The sequence below is a fragment of the Aythya ferina genome (assembly GCF_964211825.1).
Source record: "Aythya ferina genome assembly, chromosome: 5".
Lineage (NCBI taxonomy): Eukaryota > Metazoa > Chordata > Aves > Anseriformes > Anatidae > Aythya > Aythya ferina.
In genome coordinates this window covers 43,804,099-43,826,812 of record NC_140301.1, presented here as the reverse complement: position 1 = coordinate 43,826,812, position 22,714 = coordinate 43,804,099, and the positions used below count along the sequence as shown (strand labels likewise).

General features: G+C 45.4%; 1 long non-coding RNA gene across 1 annotated transcript in view; it reads right to left on the bottom strand.

Annotated features, from left to right (window-relative positions):
• The window catches only part of LOC311437395, a 152,017-nt gene that overhangs the window by 4,823 nt on the left and 124,480 nt on the right, over positions 1-22,714 (bottom strand). The window contains exons 3-4 of the long non-coding RNA XR_014693436.1: positions 12,310-12,386; positions 6,023-6,141 (exon numbers count right to left, since the gene is read on the bottom strand). This is a non-coding gene — a long non-coding RNA (uncharacterized lncRNA). The remainder of the gene's footprint in view (positions 1-6,022; positions 6,142-12,309; positions 12,387-22,714) is intronic.

The window sequence follows — 22,714 nt, the reverse complement described above, 5'->3', positions numbered from 1 at the left end:
CTAGGCTTCCACTCATGGGCTCTGATGGAGGCCGGATATTAGGTTGGATAGACCTTTGGTCTGACCTTGCATGGCTGTTTTTATGTCCTTATGTACCTTCAGACTCATGAGGGATGGCTTTATCCTGTTCTTGCATGACCACCTCCAAAAGGTCATCCTCACCCACCATATTCACTGCAGCTCAGGCACCGAGCCCACTCTTATTCAGGTCACAGTTGACTGAGATGCTGACTGGTGGCAGATAAAATCTGCTGGACAGTTTAAGATTTGCAATGCCTGCTTTATGCATCATTCCCAATTAGTCCATCACTGTACAGGTCTGATGTTACCAAGTGTTTGGCAACAAGATTGCTTTCGAACATTGCCACCCCTCTTACATTCTTGCTGTCCCATTTGTTCCCACTCCAGCAGACAATGCTGAAACTGCTCTAGACCCAGATGTTTGCATTAAGTTATAATTCTGCTCTAGTCATCGGTTCGCCCACTTCCACTTGGTTTCTGAATCCCTATTGCCACCTGTGCAAGAAAATCCTGAAGCTACCAAGACAGCAGGTAGCTCAGATGAACTGCTTTGGCTTCCCAGCAAACACAAGCACTTGGGACTTTATTCATCTTACTTGGAATGTGTTTTAAAGGGTTTATTTGTAGCGATAACAGTTAGTGCCTTTCTCAGCCTTCTCTTCCCTAGTATTTGAAAGATGAGTCTCCGAATAACAACTGAGCAGCCTTGTTAGCCTTCCCTTCACATCTTTCCAGCTGGTCCTTTGATATCTCCTGTCCTGGGTCTCTCACTCTGACTTTGAGAAACTGCTGAGAACCAAGAGCTATCAGGATGCCAGTGATCCCTGAAAGTTAGGAAAAAGAAAAAAAAAAGTAAAAAAAAAAAAAAAAAGTAAAAAAAAAAAAAAAACTTGTCTGGAAAAAAAAAAAAAGGAAAAAAAGGAAAGATGTATGCCCTGAGCTCCTTCATCCTGTTCTGTCCTCCAGCTAGAGGGCAAAGCATGCATGGTTACACCAAGAGCTACCTTCTGAAATATTCATCAGTTGAAGATTTTGGGTACTTCACAGCAAGCCATCTCTCACGGAACAAAACACCTAGCTCTGTCAATGTTCAAAGCTCTCTGGGGTTGGCGACCTTGGATTATCAGCCTGTTTGCAGTACCAGAGGCATTACTTGGTGCGGGACGCTTGCCCTTGCTTTGCTATCCCTTTTGTCACACCAACAGTGGGTCCCACTGAGGAAACTGCAAAATGAACCAAGCGCCACCCAAAGACCTCCAGAAGTGGACTGCTGTCGCGACGGGTGGAGTGGGATTTTTGCCTCCACTGACATTCACATTGTTGATGCTCTTTTTTTACTTTTTGTCACTGCTCACATAACCGTAGAAGCTATTCTTAGCTGCAGGGAGCCTAATCTTTAAGAAAATAATAATAAAAAAAGAAATAGCCCTCTGTGAGCCATTTTCACAACAATAACTTGTGGCAGGGAGGAAAAAAGGTTGGCCAAAATATGTAGCCCTCTTCACCAAATAAGGGCCCTTGTCAAGGCAGCCCTGAGTGCTGCAAGGTTTAGGAAGTACAGGGAGGGCTTTGGAGTGCAAGAATGAATCAGCACGGCCATCACGTCACACCCACATGAATAATACCTCTCACTTCCCTTGAATTGTACATTGTGATAAAGACCTAGCTGCCTTTTTCAGTATTCCAGTGTCTGCTTGAAGAGTCAGATATGAAATTAGGTTTCCTGTACCTTAATAGATTAATTTAGTTTGATCTCAAAATGAGGGCACGTGTACTGTCAGGAGCCAAGAAGCCTGAAATGACATATGTTTCCTTTTGTTTTCTCCCTTCTTTTGTGCTTGGCTAGTCTAAATGTCAATTAAAATTGATTTTCACCAAATTTTACTACTGATCCGTCTTCTTTTGGGAAGGTAAATTATGCTAAGTGAAGGATGCCTACCACTCTTGCATTTCAGCAAGGTTGGATCCTGCAAAGTTGTGCACATTAGCTTCAAGTTTAACACTACAAGCAACCCTGCTGGTTTTGCTCCACATAGCACAGCGAGTGCATGCAAAACCTGGGGTCTTGGGACCCCTTGGAGGTGTTTCTGTGGCATTGGAGAAATATTATCTCCTTTTTTATTCTTGAAGTGTTTTAATTGCTGTGCTTGTCCAGAATTCATCAGATCTCCTGACTGATTTCTGGCTATCAGAAGGAGAACACTGGCTCATGGTATTCATCCAGTGTGCCTCATAGTAGGCAGGATGCAAACTCTACACCTTATCTGCTGGTGGATATTACAGCAGAGAGCATGGGTGACAACAGACAAATAGAACCAGGGACAAAACCGTACTTCCAGTAGGGAATGCACACACATTGCAAAATCATCACATTGAAATGTTTTGTTTTCCTTCAGAGACCCATAACACGCTTCCCTCTCACACAAAGGACATGGATAGGAATTTCCATGGTGACTGTGAAGACAGCATCCTTATCTCAGGGTAACTCGAGATAAAACATGCGGAAAAGTCTGTGACCTGCTGAAGGCTGCTAAGCGGCTCGGACAGTGCTGCCTGAACTTTCTCAAACTTTGAAGCCCTGTGCTGTTAAAAGAAGCCTTTGCATTTTTACCACTAGATTAGCACTCCCCCTGTAGTGCTACAGATACAGGACTGCTGTGCCCAGTTCAAAATGAAAACCCAATACTGCTCGTTTCACTCAGAGGATGCCAACTAGAGTTTTTAGGACAAGATATAATGAGAGAAAGGGGGAAGAAAGGTAACAGAGGCACTGAGGGCAAAGGAAAAGGATCGTGTCAAGATCTTCTTCAGGTCTGGATGCCTTACTGTCTTTCTATTTTAAAATGATCAGTCCTAGACAATTTCAAGTCAAAATTGGTACAAAACTGATTCATGGACAAGAGACTATGCCATAAGGTCCTCCTGGATTTTCCATACTTAAAGGATATAGAAACTAATATCTGTGATATTCTGATGATTCCCTCAAATACCAGAAGGAGTCACAGGGCTTGTTGCCAATTTTTCTGCTACCTCCTTTTTCACCTGTAAATCCTTACCACGTTTAGCAACTTGGTGGTATGTTTGGGAGCTGACAGAATGCTCTTTTCTTGCCAAGTAGAGTCCTGTAATTTTGCAAATTAAACACAGACCTTGTTCATCCTGCCAGCTCTATGTTTTGGGAGGTGGTACTGGGTAACCCATCAGGCCTTATGGCACAGGTTTTCCTGCATGGTCTCTCAGATTGCAGTCATAAAACCCTTCCATTCATGCTCATATTATGTGTAGTGGCACAAGTCACCTCATGCCACAGGTAAGGGCTACACAAGCAAATGGTACAGCACCCACTGAGGAAGCATCCTGAAGCTTCTCAGGGCCATGCCGTATATTTATGTACTGGCATTATCTCCCAAGAGCCTCAAAACTCAAAACTGGCTTTCAATCAAATGTGATTCCACGCTGCTATGAAATGCACCGCTACGCTGTATCAACTAGTCCTAACAAAAGATAAAACGTCCTAGCTCTTGGGCTGCCTGTGGCTTGCACTGGCCTTGGTTAAATCCCCTGGTTTCCTTGCCTGTGACCAATGCATGTTTGTGGTCTTCTGCAGGTAGAGGTGCTAAGCCCCTGGGGCAAGGGTCCTGCACCTCTGGGACCCCTGCCTGGTGCCACGCTCCTCACCACCACCTCCTCCTCCTCCCCGCCGGCTGGAAGGAGCCAAGCGTTTCCAGCTCTCTTGTCCTTCTTCCTTCTTAAAGTGGAATTCGAAGCAACTATATCAAGTCAACAGTCTGGGACAAAGACAATAATAATAAAAAAAAGCACATCAGGAACACCCTGGAATTTCCTAGTGATTGCTGATAGCAGATGAAAGCCGCTGAAGAACAGCGTCAATGATTACGATGATTAATGTTTCTTTCCATGTGAATACTACTGAAGGAGGAGAGCTCGTGTGCCTTGAGAGAGCAACATTCCTTTGTCTTGCTCATCAGCCCTTCTCACAGACCTTTTCCTTTTCTTACATCCAAAAATGGCTCATAAGAAAATAAGTCCTCCCAGCCTCACAGCTTGTGTCGCTATTCTAAGCCTGTCCTCTGAAGGCTGGTCAAAGTTAAACCGACAATTTTTCAGGTCTCTTCCCTCCCCTTTATTCCCCCCCCCTACCTCTAAGGGGACCCCATTTTAATTTTTATTTAGGAAAAGACAGCTGCTTCCTGTTTGTATCATTAATTTATTTTGTTTCCTGAAGGGAAGCTTCGGTGAAAAGAATCAGTGGATAGCTGGAACGTCTCGCAAAATATCACTGGCTGCACGGGCCAAGGTTAAATACAATAGCTAGGTTTATTTTTAAATGATTATTATTTTTCTAAGTTCATGCCAAAGCAGAGACTAAAATTCTAGCACGCGTAACTAAGCTTTTACAGTAAATTCTGCCTTTCATACATAACTCCCCAGAAGGGAGATGAGCATTCTTAGTTACAACAAAAGCTCAAATGCTAATTTCCCTCCAACTATTATGAAAACCAAGGCCTGAGGGAGATAAGGTGCGGTTCCCTTTCTATGATTTCTCAAAACCTCACACTCTGGTAAATTCGGTGTGCTAAAATCATGCCTAACCATCACGCCAGCCTTCTGCAATGAGCTGACTGGCGCAGTGGATGAGGGGAGAGCAGTGGATGTTGTTTATGCCAGTTTTAACAAAACAAGGCTTTCAACACTGTCTCCCATAGCATCCTCATACAGGAACTGATGAAATATAGATGACATAAATGAACAGTGAGGTGGCTTGAAAGCTGGCTGAACTACTGAGCTCAAATGGTTGTGATCAGTAGCACGAAGCCAATCTGGAGATCACTCACTGGTGGTGCACCCAGAGGTTGATACTGGGGCCAGAACTGTTTGATATCTTCATTAATAACCTGGATAATGGAACTGAGGACACACTTAGCAAATTCACTGGTGAACAGCACTTGGAGGAATGGTTAATAGAGCAGATGGCTGTGGTGGTGCCATTCAGAGGGAACTTGGCAGGCTGGACGGATGGGTCAAGAGGAACCCCACAAAGTTCAAAGGGAACCACAACGCCCTTCGCCTGGCTGGGAATAACCCCAGGCACCAGTACAAGCTTGAGGCCAACTGGCTGACTGGAGTGAAGCTCTAATAGCTCAGATGGACCTTGCTGTCCTGGTGGACAACGAGCTGACTGTGAACCAGTAACGTGTATTTCTGGCAAAGAAGACCAAGTGCCTGGGCTGCATTAAGAAGAGCATTAAGAGCAGGTAGAAGGAGGTGATCCTTCCCCTTTCCTTGGCCCAGAGAGCTGGGTCCATATTTGGGTGTCCCAATGAAAAACACAGATGTGCTGGAATGACCCAGAAAGATGATTAAGAGATTGCAATATCTGTCATATGAAGAGGGGCTGAGAGAGCTGAGACTGTTCAACCTGGAGAAGAAAAGGCTCAGGGATGGTCTTACCCCTATGCATAAATAAATACCTTACTGGAGGAAGAAAAGATGGAGTCAGACTCCTCCCAGTGATGCTCAGTGGCAGGATGAGAGGTGGTGACACAACTGGAAAGAAAGGAGCTTCCATTTAAATATTAAAAACATCTATTTGTGCTGTTAGGGTGGTTGAACCCCGACACAGGTTGCACAGAGAGGTGCTGAGTCTCCATTCCTGAGATACTCAAAACCCAACAGGATGGGGTCCTGCACGACCTGATCCAGCTGATCCTGCTTGAATGGGGCTGTAGGAACATAAGGTCTCATGAGGTGTCTTCCAACCTGAGCTACTCTGAACCCAAGGCTGTGACAAGAGGCCCAGGAACAAAAGAGGTTCCAGAGCTCCTCCAGTCTGGTCTGAGGCACAAGTCCCAGGGCCGATGCCAACAATGACTACACAAGGAGCTGTGAGCCCCACCTCTCGCAGAGGTCTGTTACAGCACTTGAAAGCTGCTACCACAGGCTGTTCCCAAGCCACTCAGACCCCAAATCAGCTTCTCACCATTTTGGCAGTCTGGTCCTTTCCATTCACTTCAGCAGAGAGGCGCCCACTGGCCTTGCAGCCTCACTGCCGTCCAGTGTTCCCACGGCGAGGAGTTACTTGGCACCAGCCCTGCTGACCTTTTCACGAGACCGAAGATTACAGGAGGTTTTATTTATTGCACATGAAGTAACCCCTCGTCCCCCACCCCGTTTTTCCTGGTTTCCTTTCTTATGTTTGGTTCTCTCCTTCTCTAGGAACTTTCACATGCCAAGTTGCTTTGATGGAAACCACTACTTGAGAAAGAGAAATTGCACAAGCCCTTTCTTCTACTCCCTCTTCCTATACTGTGTATAGGTTAAAATTGAATAATGAGCTTTTTTTTTTTTCTTTTTTTTTTCTTCTCTTTCTTATAAAGAGTATTTAAGGCTGCAAAGTCACCTGCGAGGGGTTGGATATGCTAAGATATGCTCCAAAGAATGGAGTAGAAGCTAAACAATAAAATGGGCAAGGTTTTAAATGTAGGAAAAGCTACGCATTATTCCTTACCCTTTCATTGACTGAAATGACTGAAATTTTTCAGCACCTCTCCCTTGGAAAATAAGTTCTTGAATTGAACACTTAGCCTGCAAAAGCTGAAAACTACTGAAAAGCAATCTTTTTTTTTTTTTTTAAATACCTTATAACCTTTGTTCTAAGCTGACATTGCTGACAGCAAGCTGGTGCAGGATTTTCGACAGAAAATCACTGCTGCAAACACACTTGTGTTAAAGACAGGTAGGGCGAGCAATGGTCTTGGGGCCTGAGAAAGCATGTTGTCCTGTGCCTTGGAAATGTGGTACCCCTCGGCTCCATGTGATGAGCAGAATGAATGAGCAAGCACTGCAACCACATGCAGAATTAATAATTCCGCCGCATCCCGGGAAATGCTATTTTTTCCCCAGGAAAGAAATAATATTACAATGTGCACTAATGAGCAGGCAAAGAACCGCCATTTGAAATGGGGATTGAATTTGAGGTTCGCCCCCCGGGGCTAAGTGCAACCAGCTGAGATGGTTTCGCAGCTCGCGTCCCGCCGGTTAACACATGCACCGCTGCTCAGCCACTTCCCACCAGCGCACGAGTCCGAGGCTGGGCTCCCGCTGCACAGCCACGGCTGCGTGAGGCACAGCCCTTGAATTATAAAAGACTTGAACTTCCTTTTCATCCAGGAGATGGGTGGGAGGCTTTTGATGGTACCATTTCCTGCCGGAGGGACAGAATTGGGAAGAAAAATAAAACTTTAACCTCTTCACTCAACTATGGAGGAGATAGTCTCACCATTGGGCAAGGTTTATTCTGCTGGGAAGCTTGGGCTATTCCCATCCTGGGTATAGCACAAGGTCAACAGCAGCAGTCTCCAGGAATATTAATCTTTCACCCCTCAGACCGTGCCATGGGTAATTAATCACTTGATTGCATAACTTCTTGTAAGACAGGAAAAATAAGCTGCCTTTGCCAGCTTTTTGGACAAGTTATTTCGCATACATTTGAACTTTCTTCCAGTACTTGTTGGGTTTTGATTGCAATGAATGAATCGCATCCAAACCCTTTCCCAGCCGTGGAGGAGCCAGACAGCAAGGAGGCGCGCAACGTCCCAGGGTGACGCCGGGGAGAGGGACACCCCCGCGGTTCTGGGGGGATCCCTCCAAGCTCCCAGCAGGTGAGGAGGCCCAGCATTCAACCGAGCAGCTCGGCCTGGGGGGAATAACAGAGCACAGCGCTTACCCTGCCTTTTACATCTGCATGTAATTGAAAGCAGGATCTGGCCAAGCTGCTGTTAACTCCGGAGAGCTGGAACTTGCTTAGGAGTGGAGAAATCCTGGAGTTTAATCCTAGAAAGTGAAGTTTTGTTGTGCTGCGATCACCTGGGACATACCGCTGCGATGGGCCCAGCTGTGGGAGACCTTCAGGCGCGGGAGCTCACGGAAAGCTGCGAGGGGTGTTGAGCCAAGTGAATTGCTGGAGGGGCTGAGCATCAGCTAAAGCCATCTCCCCCTCCATGCTGTGGGACACGTTCTCTATTTCTTTGTTAAAGAGGGATGAAAAAGCATGGTTTTCTTTAAAAACGTTATATGGCATACCATGTAATGAAATGGGAGACAAGGTGCCCAGAATCTTCCTCGCTCCTCAGCCCACATGGACACCAGCCAACCCATTTCCAACCCTGTGTCTCTGACCTCAGGCAGAGGAGGAGGCATCCCTGTGATCCCCGATGCTGGTGAGCCCTGTGGCAGCCCCAGGCTAAGAGTCTTTAGGCTCTTTGGATTGCCCCAGATAAATATTTGGTGAAGCTTCACCCTCTCCTTGCATCGGCTCAGATCTCCCAAAGTGGGTCAGCCTGAGGCTGGTGGTGATGCAAAGGGACTAAACCCTCAAAAGAAGTCTGAGTTAGGGCAGTGCTCTCCCAGGTCCTAAAGTGGAGGGCCCTTAGTGATGCATGGAGACAGGGAAGCTGGAAAAAAGAAAAAAAGTGGCCACAAGAATCAGAACTGGTGAGTGCTGATGGATGAAAGCACTATTCTTTAACAGCTCTTGGAAAAGCAGTCAGGAAGCTTGGTTTGAAAGCATTCCTATGAAGATCACTTTATCCTTTGGCACTACATAGTCCTTTGGTAAAAACAGAGAAATGTTTCCCTGTTTTAAGTGTTTTGAGATCCTTGCAGGGAAGATGCTAGCAAAGCAGATGGTGTAGCCCTGTGTGTTATTAAGTGTTTCTGCATGTTACAGTGTTAGGAGTGACACACGGGGAATCAACACAGTGAAATGTAGTTTTCCAAAACCACATTGACTGAGCAGGGACAAGAGAGCAGAGTGGAAATCCCATGAACATATGGTCACACCCGCTGCTTTATATGGGTTTTGCTTGTTTCTCTTCTGCTTGACCCGAGGCTCCTTGGTGCTCCCCCCAGCATCCCCATCCCTCTCTGGAAGGAAGGAGGCACTGAGCAGCTCCTCACCTGCCCAGGGTGTTGGAGACCACCAAGAAACAGCCTATACCTTTTCAGCTGGATGCTTTGGCTTGTGCTTTGTGGAGTAAAAGCATCCATCAAGCGTGCTATGATGAGAGCTCTGACGTCTTCCCGGCTGTACATGCTAACATGTGCTCCTTGCCATGCAATGTGTGGCCACAGGCGGCTCACGCTCCATCTGGCCATAGTTAAAGGGCTATCAAGAGCAGGTCATCCAGATGAATTTCCTCCAAATCTGGTATTGCACCAATGTAATGACATGACGCTGCTGAAATACAGGCAAATTAAAAACAAGGCCAGACGCAGCTATTCCCCAGGTACCGTTCACATGAATAAACAAGATAAAGTCTGGGAAGAAAAGCGCAGGAAATGGTTCTATTTACGGCTTGATCACACATCTTCCAAAAGCAAGCGAGCCAGCTGGACAACTTACTATCTTCAACCACTCTCCTGCTGCAGGATGCTGCCCCTCCAGATTGGTTGGCAACGAACTGAAAGTAGCTGAGAAAGCAACCGCCCAGGCAGTTCAGACAGCAGAGCAAAAAAGATAACAACTTCCAATGGGTGATGGTGAGATACAGGTAAGGGCAGACTGGAGGGGCTGGTGTCTTCAGCTGAAGGGCAAATAACAGCAGGCAAGGGGACAGTTTGGAGGAAGCAGCAAGGGAACCAGTAGGAACCAGTTCACCCAAATATCTTGCAGCTCGTGGACCATGAAGTTTTCCAGCTTCCATCTGTGGAATCCCTGTTGCCAGCTCAGCTTCCTGGAAGGAGAATCTGCTTAAACCAAAGTTTAGATAGTCCCATGAGAGGCAATGCAGAACCAGCTTAGGTCAGAAGTTAGGAGGCTCAAAGCAGCTGTAAAACTTCTCAAGAAATACTTCTGGTCTGCCTGGTCAGTTCAAGAAAGATTTATATGTCCTCGTCCTCACTTCTTCCTCTTGCTTCACATGTAATGGAGAAAAAGGGAAGAGAAGCAGCAGAGTCTAACATGTTGGGGCATCCCCTTACCATGACCCGCTGTGGCAAGTTTGGGACAATCTGCCAGAGATGGGTGCAAGTCAATCAAGCTACTTTAAAAACAGTCTCATTTTTAGTAGAGCGAATTAGGAGACAGGCATTTCAGTTCACACAGTTACAACATTTGAACTTGGAGCATTAAAGCTGAGTGAGCCAATGACTGTGTTTTCTTGAACAAAATTCAAATAGGCACCCAATGATGCAGTTGCTGGTCCCTGATGAGTGTGCACTCTTGTGCACTGATGGACAAGGGTGGTTTTCAGCAAGGTGTCCACCATCATCACATTCCTTTGCCTCTTCTCCAAGAGGCTGAAAGTCAAAGCTCCATGATCTGGGTTTGAATGAATTGCCTTGCTAAGATCAGAAACTGCTAACTTTTTCCCCTAAGTGACTGCAAATCAAACATTCCATTGTGATAACATAAAGGTTAAATCACCCTGGATTTTGCACACATTTGTAAGAGTGTGAGGATGTGCAAGTGTGGGCAGGAATTGTTGAGGACAGCATAATTAGGAAAGCTTCAGGTTGCATAATGTCTGGAGTCTGCAAGCTAATATGGGAGACTGCTGATGCCTCATGCATTACAAATTTTCCTGAGAAACTTTGTAAAGCATTGGTGCGGTCAAGGAAGATTTTGCTTATCCTATTTACAGAGCTGTATAACCAAGGAGGCAACTAAAACAGCGGCTTTGGTGGGACACCCGCTGCACATAACAGTGTCCCAGAAATAAAAATGTCTCTGCAGCCCCTTTTGGAAATGAGATGAGAGACCCATGAATGCAATGTAATGCTCGCTTGTGGCTGATGATGAAGATGTAAAGTTGACTTTGTCTCCTCTCCAAGATGGTTGCAAGGAAACTCCAAAGTCTGTTAATTATAAATTTCTAAGTACCTGTCAAATATTTTAATTGCTACCTGTTTAGAAAAAATATCTCAAGTTTATTTCCAACTCAGACAACATGAATTTGGATATCTGCTATGAAGATAATATTTTAGTTAGGTCTTCAGATTTTATTTACTTTCTACTCTTGTTTGCTTTGTGTAAGTTTCTAACATGGTACTTTTTCTATTCTTCCTAGAATTTTCCTTCTCTTGAAGATTTTGATATAGAAACTAGGAAGGATATGAAGAATCATCTACTACCTGGTAGTACTAGATTGCATGGCATCATAATGGATTTGCACTTCAGTGGAGAAGGGCACTCTACAATTTCAAGAAAGTGAATGTGTCCATCAAGCCAACATGAACATCATTTAAAAGAGTAAAATAAATAGTTCCTTGAGCAAGGCTTTCAAGGTGTACCAGAAAAGTGGTGTTTTGGTCATAATTCTCATTGCTAGTTTCCATTCCTAAAGCAAAACCTACTACTAGCAAAGGAATTCATGAAGGGAGAAGAGGATTTCCAGGAATACATGCATCTTTCCTGGGACACCTAACAGTTATCTTAGCTCCTCTATATTCTAGGCCAGACAGTTGAAAATAACATGAAACAAACCCTGAAGGAGCTTTGCTCAAAACAAGCCAGTTGCTGTGAAGCCTTGAATGCATTGGGCTGGATGGGCAAGCTGTGAATTTGGCTGCAGAAGTTGAGTAACCAAGAAGAACCAATATTGTGGTTGGGAAAATTTCCGATTGCTGGCTTGTTTGGAAGCACTAGACATCCAGAGTTTCTGCCAGGTGCCATCAACCCTCTCACCCACCACACCCCAGACTACACCCGCTTTCAACTGGAGGCCCAGGGCTTTGGCTATTTGTATGACAAAGTTGGTCATAAAATTGTTGCAACGCCAATCAAGGGGAGTCTTGGAGCTAACCCTAACCTTGGCACCACCACGCTCCTGCCATAATATCTCCCACCGCTCCAGGGTGCGGTGCCTCTGCTTCCACTCCTTGCGTGCCAGGAAAAGTGGAGGCATGAGTAAAAATAGGCATTAAACACAGGACAGCTGTTGCCATTGCGTGATAGCAAGCTCACCTCTCTGCTGCTGAAGAGATGGCACACAGAGGGGACATGGCTTGTCTTGTAGCCTTTCTTTGTAGGCTGGGTGTACTTTCATTGGAGTGATACACACCGTTTTCCAAAAAAGTTTTTGTTTGCAAAAATGTTTCTGGATCCTGTGCAACTCTTCCTGTCAACCCAAGGGCTTATGAACATGCTCACGTTGCCGTTCATGCCATCTTGCAGTCAATGCAGCTCCCATAGCACCGAGGGGAACTTGGTGTGCTAGCTTTCACACCCCAAACCCAACCTGAGTGGTCTGTATGACAGCAGCTCACCTTCGGCTCAAATGATCATGGGGTTGTCCTTCTCCATCAGTCAATGTCATCTTCTAGCCATCAGAGCACAATCACATCTGCAAACACACATGGGAAAAGAAGTTTTCAATGCTTTTTGGCTCCCACAAGAAGCTGAAAATTGACCAGCAAAAGAGGAAAACTCCATTTGGTCATTAATTTTTATTTTATTTTTGAACTTTTTGCAAACCATGTGTTAAAAATGCTTTCCTGCCCAAGGAGACTTCATGCGAGGGAAAAGTAAAGCTAAGTTACAACTTCCTAAAAATAGGACTTAGCGTTTTATAATTCCTTCCCTCCCCCCATGGCTGTGCAGAGCCACCCCACCCACATGAAGTGCTGTCTGACTCACTCCTCTGTCTTGCTTGGAGAGAAAGGCTTTCCACCGACAGGGGCACCTGGTCAAGAACATGACATTCAGGGTGGTGTTGCCTCTTTACATGTTGAACCATTTTACGTAGCTTTACATCTATGACTACAGGGACCTTCGCATAGACATAAGCATTACCAGTGGAGGAGACATGCTGTCATATCCTTGCTGTAAGGAGAGAGATCAGGTCTTCTGGAAAATTAGCCTTCTTTGGCCAAGCTGACTCAATGGCTTGGACAATAAGACATCTCTTCTGTATCAGTTCATTTGCAGTGCTGTGTTCCTCAGGCAGCATTACCCTCTGCTATTCTGGGAACACACATTTGACCTCTGTTACATGGGTTTATTGTCAACATGTGTCCACTGGGAACCTCAGCAACTTCTCCCATTGTCTATTGTCTTATAAACAGGCTTATAAAAGCACTACAGGAAAGCCAATAACACACCAAAGTGGAAATTGCTGGTAACTCAAAGGCTTTACTTTCAACTTCTGAGACACGGTAGAAGAGGTGAGGCGCAGGGAAGGGACGCAGCCTGCTCTCCTCCGTGTCCTGAAGCCTCAAAACCTAGCTGTGTTGGGATGTAGCGTGGCCCCACAGCTTTAAGCTTGCTAGATGCATCATGAGAAGGAGCCTGATGGATGAACTGGGGTTACTGGTCTCCAACGGCTTCAAGGGGAAAATAATAAAAAGAAGAGAGAAAAGCTGGTGGCAAAGAAACTTTGCCGGCTGATCCTAAAGTGAAGTGCAATTTTTTCTTTACCAAAACTCCCTGTTTGTGGCTGGGCTATTGTGGTAAGCTCAGAAAATATGCCTTTTTACAGTTAACAGCACTGAAGTGGCTCCTCTTAAGACAAGAATGACACAAACCCATGGGAGCATCTTCACCCACGGGAAGGCCGGCAGCATCCTTAGGAAATATCCCCATGAGACCAGTTTAGTCATCCTCGGTTTCATAACGTTCAGTGTCCAAACTGGGATGTGCAGAGGCAGAATCCCCTCTGGTTTAGGGACGGTCCCACTGCTCCCCTTGTGCTGCTGTGGCCAGGCAAACAGGGGGCATTTTGGAAGAGTCATGTTTCTTCCCCATGGAGAGTGGGGCGGCTCCCACAACCCAAGCAAAAGGCAAGGATGGTCCAGCATCTAACACCAATGGTTTCTCTTGGGCAACCAGGCCTGGCAGAGGGGGTAGGAGCAGAGAAAATGGGACAACAGAGACCTACATCAGTGCTGCTACCAGAGACATGCTGTTCCCTTTGGTGGCAAGGGCAGGGAAAGGGGACGCTGCATCCCTCAACAGCCATCAGTAGGTTCCAGAGCTAACAGGATCCCAGCTGGTAGGCTATACTGTGCTGCCAACTGGTAGTGTTCAGTCAGAATGAGGAGAAGCTGTCAGCATGGCTAAGTCCAAACAAGCTTGAATGTAGCAAGATTAAAAAAATTAGTTGCAGGAGGCAAACAGAGGAGGGATGCAAAAGAGACACTGGGCTCTGCTGGCCATCTTGGCCACATCTCTCCCCATATCCCACGGAGGATGGTGAGGTCAGGGAAGACTTTTGAGCTTCTCCCTATATTTTAAATGTTCTCCTGCCCTCGGTGCAACTTTTCCCTTCCTCAGTGGCACCCCCCAGCGCTGCAGTAAGCATCCTCACTGGATGGGGTCCTGAGCTGCACTCAGCACTTCAATTTCCCCAGGAAAGCAAAGGCTCCCATCCCAACAGGGACCATTTAAAAGTTGATCAAGAGGCTGCAAAAGTTGTATTTCTTTGCTCTCTGAAGGGAAAGATGCCTTAGCTGGATGAGAAAGAAAACACCCAACAGCTGCAGCACCAAGAAAACAAACCAACCCCAGCGTTTGTTTACAAGAGCACATTCATTGGTGTCTGGAGGGATGACTTAGTCTGAAATAAAAAGGGGTGGCAGCAGGTGAGCTGTGCTGATACACAAGTCTACCTTCTGCTGGTGGGTGGCCCCAGGGGTGGCTTTCCTCCCTTCATGGGCATCTTCACATTCTGCAGCCTGGTTCAGCGAACAAAGGGAGCTGGAAAAAGCACCATGGCACTTGGTAGGATGGGTAGGTACAGCATACCTACAAGGAAGACTACAGCATAAAAGCATTTGCAGGCACCTGAGGTCTCAGAAATGGCATTAGTAATTGACTGTCCATCCCAGCATATAGAAAATCTCTCAAGTGCTGCTCACCCTGCAGATGGACAATTGCTTCTGCATTCAGAACATCTTCAAAAGACTATGATTAACACCCAGGCACCTTCTAAAGTCCCTCTTTTAGCCACTATTAATATTTGAATTTGGGTGTTATGAATTGCCCATTCTTTACCCATCAAAATATTATGTTTCTTCACAAAAATGGAGTCGAATTCCTTAAAGTGGGCATTACCACATTAAGGCCAATGCCCTGAGCAGTGAAGAGAGTCACCATTAAAGCTGTGAAGCTCTAATGCTGAAAAAAAATCCAAGGGAGGGATCAACTCTAGAGAAATCACCAATTTCGCGTCTTAATGCACCTACAAAGAGAGAGGACTTCACTTTCTCCCTAAGCCCAGACAGCGTGGGGCACACCTTGCTGGTGCAGCTTCTCCAGAAAAATGTCTTCTTCACATCCAACTCACCAGGAGCTGTGTCTGTGCTGAGACAAGGTGAGGAGAAGGGACATGGGCATTGGGAAGGTAGGTACTGCCTGGCTTTGGGACTGCCCCCATCTTCATAAGCACCCTTTCACCCTCCCTTAAGTGGGTATCCAGCTTTGGTCCTACAACTGCCTTGTTCAGCTGATCCTCTCTCAGCTCTGATTTCATTTCTTCAAGCTGCATTACTATTCAAACAAGGAAGTAAAGCAGCTGTTTGGACCCTAAAACTTAAAAACCTCAAGAGTCACAAATCTTCCATTTATGCCTTTCTTATGTGGTCCAGACACATTTTTCAGGCTTGTAGCATCGTCTGAGCCCTGTTTTCCTTTATTTTGCCTCTGAAATTGGCAGCAAAGTCTGTTTGCACTATGTAACCAAAAGGTATATTTGTCGCTGCATCAGTACATCTCGCATGGAAAATGGTTTCTCTCATTTCTTCCCCCTGTAATTCTTGGAGTGGCTTGGCATTGCCGGGGACAGGTGCTTAAGAAATGCTGATATATGGCAATTCCACATTACTGCGTGAAGCTGAAACTTGTTTGCATACTAATATAACAGAGGACTACTACTGTGCTTCAACTAAATCTTGGATTTATTAACATCATGCAGGCTGGGACTGTGAATGGCTGGCAAACCTGCACGCTCAAGCATCTGTAGAAAGACACTATGAATTAAAAATCCTTATTCCATTAAGAAATGGTTTCAGAAATCCGGAGTGCAGGGGGAGAGCGCTGGTTGGCTATTGGTGACGTCAGACGCATGTCAATAATATTACTTAATGGGTTTTCCTTCTCTTTATTCATAAGTTCCATTCCATGCAGCTATTGCCCCGAAGGGTAATTATTACACTTTTTGGGTGGTTTTGCTCTTTTGGCCTTTGGACCCATGCCTCAGAAAACCACCCAGGGTATCCAATCTCATAGAAAGGCTTTGTGGCCAGTTGTGTTTTCTGGAGTAAGGGCTTTTTTTTTTTTTTTTTTTTTAATTTTCTCTTTTTTTTTTTTTTTTTTTCTAACTTAACTAAGCCACGTAAACGTTTCAAAATATCTTTGGTTTCCATCGGTCCTAAGACGTCATTGCCCACCCGAAGGGACAGCTACGCCCCACATCTCTGGCAGCACCGGGAGGACGCTCATTTTTCTTGGAGGGAAACAACACAAACGAGATCATCTTTTAGGCAAAAGGACATTTTGGAGAAATTGCTTTACTTAACATTGCATATTTACTCAGTTCTCGCATCTTCAACCATATGGTGCCGTTAGGAGCTTCAGATTGTCCCTGGTGCTGATATTTACCTATTTTAATACATTTCAGTATTCATTTATTTATTTTACTTATTTTTTTTTTTCTGAAGCTGAATGACAAGACTCTACACGTGCAATTTCGGTTTGCTTCAGATTTGAAGTTGATTTTTATGCCATATTATAACCATATTTATTTAGGTTCCCACATTCTGTCAAAGTCTGTTTACACAAAGAACATTTGTTTTCACTACTGCTTGCGAGGAATGAATATAATAAGTGCCAAGGGATTTTGAGAAGTTGAGAGAATTAGTATTTGGAAACAATACATTCGGCTATTTCTTAGGGGAAGATTCATGGAGCACAGACACATTCTCCACTAAATCTATCAGGATGAAGTAGTTCTCATGGAGACAAAGCATATTCAGTCTCTTCTCAAGTTTCAAACATTTTATAAAATCAAGAGAATTTCTGGAAACAACAACAGCGCTTCTTTCTCAGAGAAAAATGGATAAAGTAGGTTAAGACAATTTTCCTTGTTGAAATCAAAATCCGAAGCCTGGCACTGAAAGCCAGGGTCTGCTTGCTGCTGTGCAGCATCCCTTCCCCTTGCACTGCATTGCCATGATGTGTGCTGAAGCCAGAGTTATGAGCAAATTACTTGTCAGAGGCTGTTTGCTGTAGTTTTAATGCATTCCCATAAATTTCAGCACATACTAGACCTGGCAATTCTGATTTTAAGACTATCATAAAGCATATTTTAGCTCATTGAATGCTGCTCACAGCTCTGAATATGTAGGGATTTGCCTTAACACTTCTGTCTTGAAGGCTGACGTAATTTAATATCAGGAGTAATTCCAAAGCTTTGGTTTTGCAAATAAAGAAAGGTAAAAAAATAAAACAAAATCTACCTATACCCTATATCGTGGTATTATTTAGAAAATGAATAGATCAGCTTCTTGTAAGGAAATACTCGTGTCATTTGCTATAGAGGTACAGTTTGAGTAATGCTCCTCCAAAATCAACATTAGCATTACTAGTTGCAAGGTCGCCACATCATCAAAATTCATGCTATTTGGTTTTAGGTATTGTAATACCCTTTACATTTCAAATATTCCTCAGAGATTTTCTCTGCTATCTGGAAAATAATGAAGTACGTAATGGGTTATTCCCTTCTTGACAGTGTCCTAACAAGCTAGAAACATGCAGCTATTTCCATAGAAGCATAATTAAAATAAAATAAAAATATAAGCTCTTTTCACCAACTCTTCGATGGTGGATTTATTTTGATGTAAATGCACAGTTGAATTATTATATTTAAGGTGTGAGTGACTACAGGAAAACACTCGTGTATTCTGTGATCTGTATTAATGTCTTCTAACATTTCTGCAGCACACAGTGGCACATTTGTGTGCTTTCTGATCTTGGTTGTTTTAATTTTTAAAGTCCCTAAGCACCAACCAAACACAAAGTGTTTCTAGAGGTTTGTTGCTGGAAGCTAAGCTAGAATACATTTGCAATCCATTTTGCTTCTCTGCCTTCCATTAAACCTGGCCATCCTTAACAAGCCAACATTTTTTTTTTTTTCCTGCAGAAACTACCTGAAGCTTTGTGGCAATTACCATCACCTTTACTCATCAGTGAAAGGTTAATTCCCCATTTATTTCAAAGCACAAATCTCCAACTTCCTGGTTGTGGTATTGCCTCAACTCACCACCACCATCACTACCAAGGTCACCAGCTGCATACAGAGAAGAGTTCAGCAATGAAAACCACCAAGATTTTCAGTGTGAATGGCTGGATGTGGCTGGCCAAAAGACCACAGGTACTGCACCTTGTGTAAGCGGTTCCTAATCCACGTACACTAATTCCTACCACCTCATGCAGTGCCGGATTTCCCACCAAAAGTGCTTTTTGCATTGCATTGACCTTTAAACACAAGAGGTTGCAGGAAACAGGCAATGCCTCCCTATAAAGGCGTCTGCAAATGACTAAATGATTTTTACGTTGCCATTTTATGAAATTTCTGCCCCTGCCCTCCAGCACTGGGGAGACGTGCGGGAAAAAAAATAAAAAATAAAAAATACACCAGCTCCTCCCTTTCTTTGCCACAGATCATCTTCCAGGAAGGCTCCCTTGCATGTCAAAACTTAGGGCACATAAGGTCCTCTCAGGACCCTTGCACTCAGTTCAGAAGAAGATGTTTTATTTTTCCCCTGGAACAATGTGTTCCTGCAATAAAGCAGCCTTTGATTCACAGCCTTGCTTGGTCGGAGAAGCACTGTTACTCATCCCTTGTGTGTCAGGGAGGCAAGCTTTTCCCATAGCAGCCCCAAACACCTGTAATTACCATCACTTATCACCCACAGAAAAACCAAAGCCCTTTCCGCTCAGTAGCCTGCAGGAAAATAGGAACTGTCAGGGATTTTGTGACAATGAGAGACTTCAGTGGCCCAGACAAAGTTATTAGAGAGAGGACCATGTCCCGTGTCAGCTCAGCATCGCCTGCAATATTCTGCCACCATTTCTGCAGCTCCTCCCTGCACTCCAGCTCAGGACTTGGCCTCTCTCCTAATCCCACTTGTTTGGGCAATAAACCAGTGACAGTGCACACCTAACTCATTTCTAATGTACAAAGAACACATGCATTTTAAAGGTTTCCTCCTTCAGTTGCATGGTAAGATGCGAGAAGAGGCTTGCTAACAGCTTGACCAAGGTGTCTTGTGGAGCTTGGAGATGAGCTCGCTCCATCACTGCTGCTTTTTGTGCTCATCTCACCCTGACAAACTCTTGCTCCACAGTTTATTTGCTGGAAACCAGCTCCCAAGGGCCGTGGGCAGGTGTCTCTGATGTTTTCCTCCTCCACACTTGCAACACAAGACACATGAGTTAGGAAGCCTTTACAGTACAGATGATGCACAGAAAAATAATGCAACTTGCCTGATGTGTCAACTGCATTGAAACTTATCTGAAAGTGCTCATGACTGTGTGGAAAGCAAGCTAAGAGCCTGGTCACTTAAGCCAAGTCACACAACATATTTGTCCCATGACTAGATTGACATGAGCCCAATTCAGGGCTGTTTTTCCAGGCCACAAGCTGGTGCAAAGCAAATTTAATTGTTCTAGGGACATTCTCCTGCATTTGTTTAGGGTTTGTCATTTCCACGGGGTTCTCGTTAATAAACAAGTAAGCAGGAATACTCACATAATGTGAACAGCCAGAGGGCATTTGCTGGAAAATCTGAAAACCAAATTGTTTGATGTCTTTCTATGGATCAAGCAACCAGCCCGTTTGCTCTATGTTGCTGCTCAGGTTTGCTGGGCCATCGCGCCAATTTGCAGAGGACAAACAAGGATGGAGCCGCAACCTGTGTGTGCTGCGTGGCTTTTTGTGACCCCTGCTCCAGGGATTGCATTTTGGGAGGTTTTAGTAGGAAAACAGCCTGGCAAGGCTGCCACCATTGCTGTCGCAGCCCCCTCTCAGCTGCTGGTTCTGCATCCTAGCCAGGGAGCAGGAGCAGCCTGAGGAGCTCTGTTGGGGGAAAGCACAGCACCAAGCTAAAATAAGAAAGCTAGTCTCGGTGAGGAGGGAAGAGAGGCAGACTCCTCTAGGTAATAATTCTCAGCATGGCCTAGAATAAGCTAAATCGGGGCGGTCAGGAGCATCCCCAGAGGTCTGTGCTGCCTCGCTCTGCCGGCATGCAGAGGCAGGAGCAGCAGCCGAAAGCTTTTACAGCCAGGCAGACCCAGCCTTCACTTTGGTACATGCCCTGCACTGCCTTCCCCAGTAATAAAAGGGGAAGAAATTTGGGAATTCCCCTGATGGTGCACACTCCAACCATACGCATCAGTCCCAAAATGTGGCAGGGATGCACTGAGTTTTCTTTCTCTGCAGGAGTCCGTTCCCAGTTGCAATCGCTTTGGTTATTTAAAATTTAAAGAATAAAATAAAATAAAATAAAATAAAATAAAATAAAATAAAATAAAATAAAATAAAATAAAATAAAATAAAATATAAAATAGTGCAGGAGCTGGTGAGAAGCAGCCCAAGGACTAAGGATGGTGAGAGCAAGGCCCCCCATGATGGTGCTATTCCTCGAAATTGGAGGCAGCCACACCTCTTCCCGCATGCGGCCAGGGCCAGGGCGGGCAGCGCGCAGCCTCCCCGGCTTCCTGTTATTAGAAAACCCCAGGATGCTGCAGCAAGAGGAGGTCTTATTAGAGAGAAGTTGGGAGAAAAGAAAATAAAGAGAAAAACAAAACAAAACAAAACAAAAAAAAAGCATGTAAAAGGCTTTTTGTGTTGCAATTTTGCTGGTTCTCTGGAAATCCAGGGCTACCTGTTAGCTCTGGTGCCTCAGACCTGTGGGTAGGGCTACGGGGCAACCCATGCTGGGGTTGTCATGTTGAATACAGCACACAGATGTTGGGGAGCCAATCTGGAATTAGGAATTTTGCATTTTCATCCTTTTTCCCTTTTCTCTCTCCCTGGATTTGGAGCAGACTCAAACAGCCAACGGATGGGGACGGGGATGGGCACGCAATGGCCTGGCACTGCATTGCTGAGGTTGTTGCTGTGCTTAAAGGCTCATCCCTAAATAAACCAAGGGGGAAAAGTGGTGCTGATGAGATGGTTTGGCTGGGCATCGGGGGCAGAATGACAGTGTAAGACATGATTGCACGCATCACCTGCCCTGCAGTGGGCTGGTGACCACCCAACTCATCTCACTTGTGGGCTCGCCCGGATGGGTGCCCAAGGAGGCTGGGTGGTGGGAAGGGAGGGAGCGAAATATCTGACTGCACAAACCCATCAGAAATTTGAAAGAATAACAGGAAACTCAGCCACTAATTTTCCGTCTCGCTTGTTTTCGGGTAGGCACACACCCTGTGGAGTCAGGAGCCGGGGAGCCCCACAGAGGCGGGGAGGGGTGTGAGATAACTGCGAGTTGCAAAAATTATATTATTATTATTATTGTTGCTATTATTGCTATTATTACTATTATCTTTAAATAACGATGATGATGTTGAAGAAGGGGCCACCCTGGTGTCGGTGGAAGCCCCGACGCTTTTTGCTGTGAGGCAAACAACAGTGGCGATGCTGAGAGCCCCCGCAGCCGCTGTGGGAGGGGGGACCTCAACCCCATTTCACCCCCCCCGGGATGGGGCCAGGGGAGGCAGACAAGCCCCAGGGGCCCCGCCACGCTTGCTCGCTCGCTCTCCGAGTGTCTGCTGTGCCCGCTCCTCCCTGCGGCCGCGCATTATCATCATTTATTCATTCCGTGACCTTGAAATCCCTCTCCCTTACCAGCAAAACAACGAATCCCCATCAGAAGGGTGGGCTTGACAAAAGAGAGGGGGAAGAAAAAAAATAAAATAAAATAAAAATCGTGCAACCTCCCATGTTGCTTGTATTAGGTCAGATGGGAGAACTTATTTAATTAGTGACTTTTATAGGGCTTTATTTTTCGATGCCCAGTGGAGTAGTTAAGATTGGTAATAAGAAAGAAGTCTGGTCCCGCGCCAGCCCTCCTAAGACAATGGTGCGGGGAGGAAAGAGCCGAGCAATATATTTGAATGTTTTCAATGCCTTGGGTTTTCTTTTTTTTTTTTTTTTTAAACTTTATTTTTCAGTGCCATATTCTAAAACCATTTGAAGGGTGTACACAGAGGGGAGGGGAAGGAAATTGTTCGGGGCGGCCCGAGGGGAGGCTAACAATGAATAATGGAACGGCGAAGCGGGGAAACTGCAGCTTTCTTGCTCTCTCCCATTTCTCCACGGCCAGAGAAATTTCCCCCAAATAAGATCTGCTCCAGCACAGGAATAGGATGTCTGGGGGATGGCCAAGTGCCAGGTTCTTGGGGTAGATGATGGTGGCTTGCTCAGGTGCACAATGAGGATGGATAACCGGGGGTTTGGACTTTTCAGCTCGACCAGTGAATTGGGTGCAGGGGAACCTTCCCTGATGGCCCTGGACCACGCATCCCGCTCCCGAGCAGCTCGGGGCTGCTCTCCTGGGATGACATACAGTGCACATAGAGCATAAAGCAAACCAGATGCTTCATTAGACATTGCACAGCTGTGGGGTTCTGCTCTCCTCGGGTCCACGAGTTGTGCTACCCGCTTGCTGT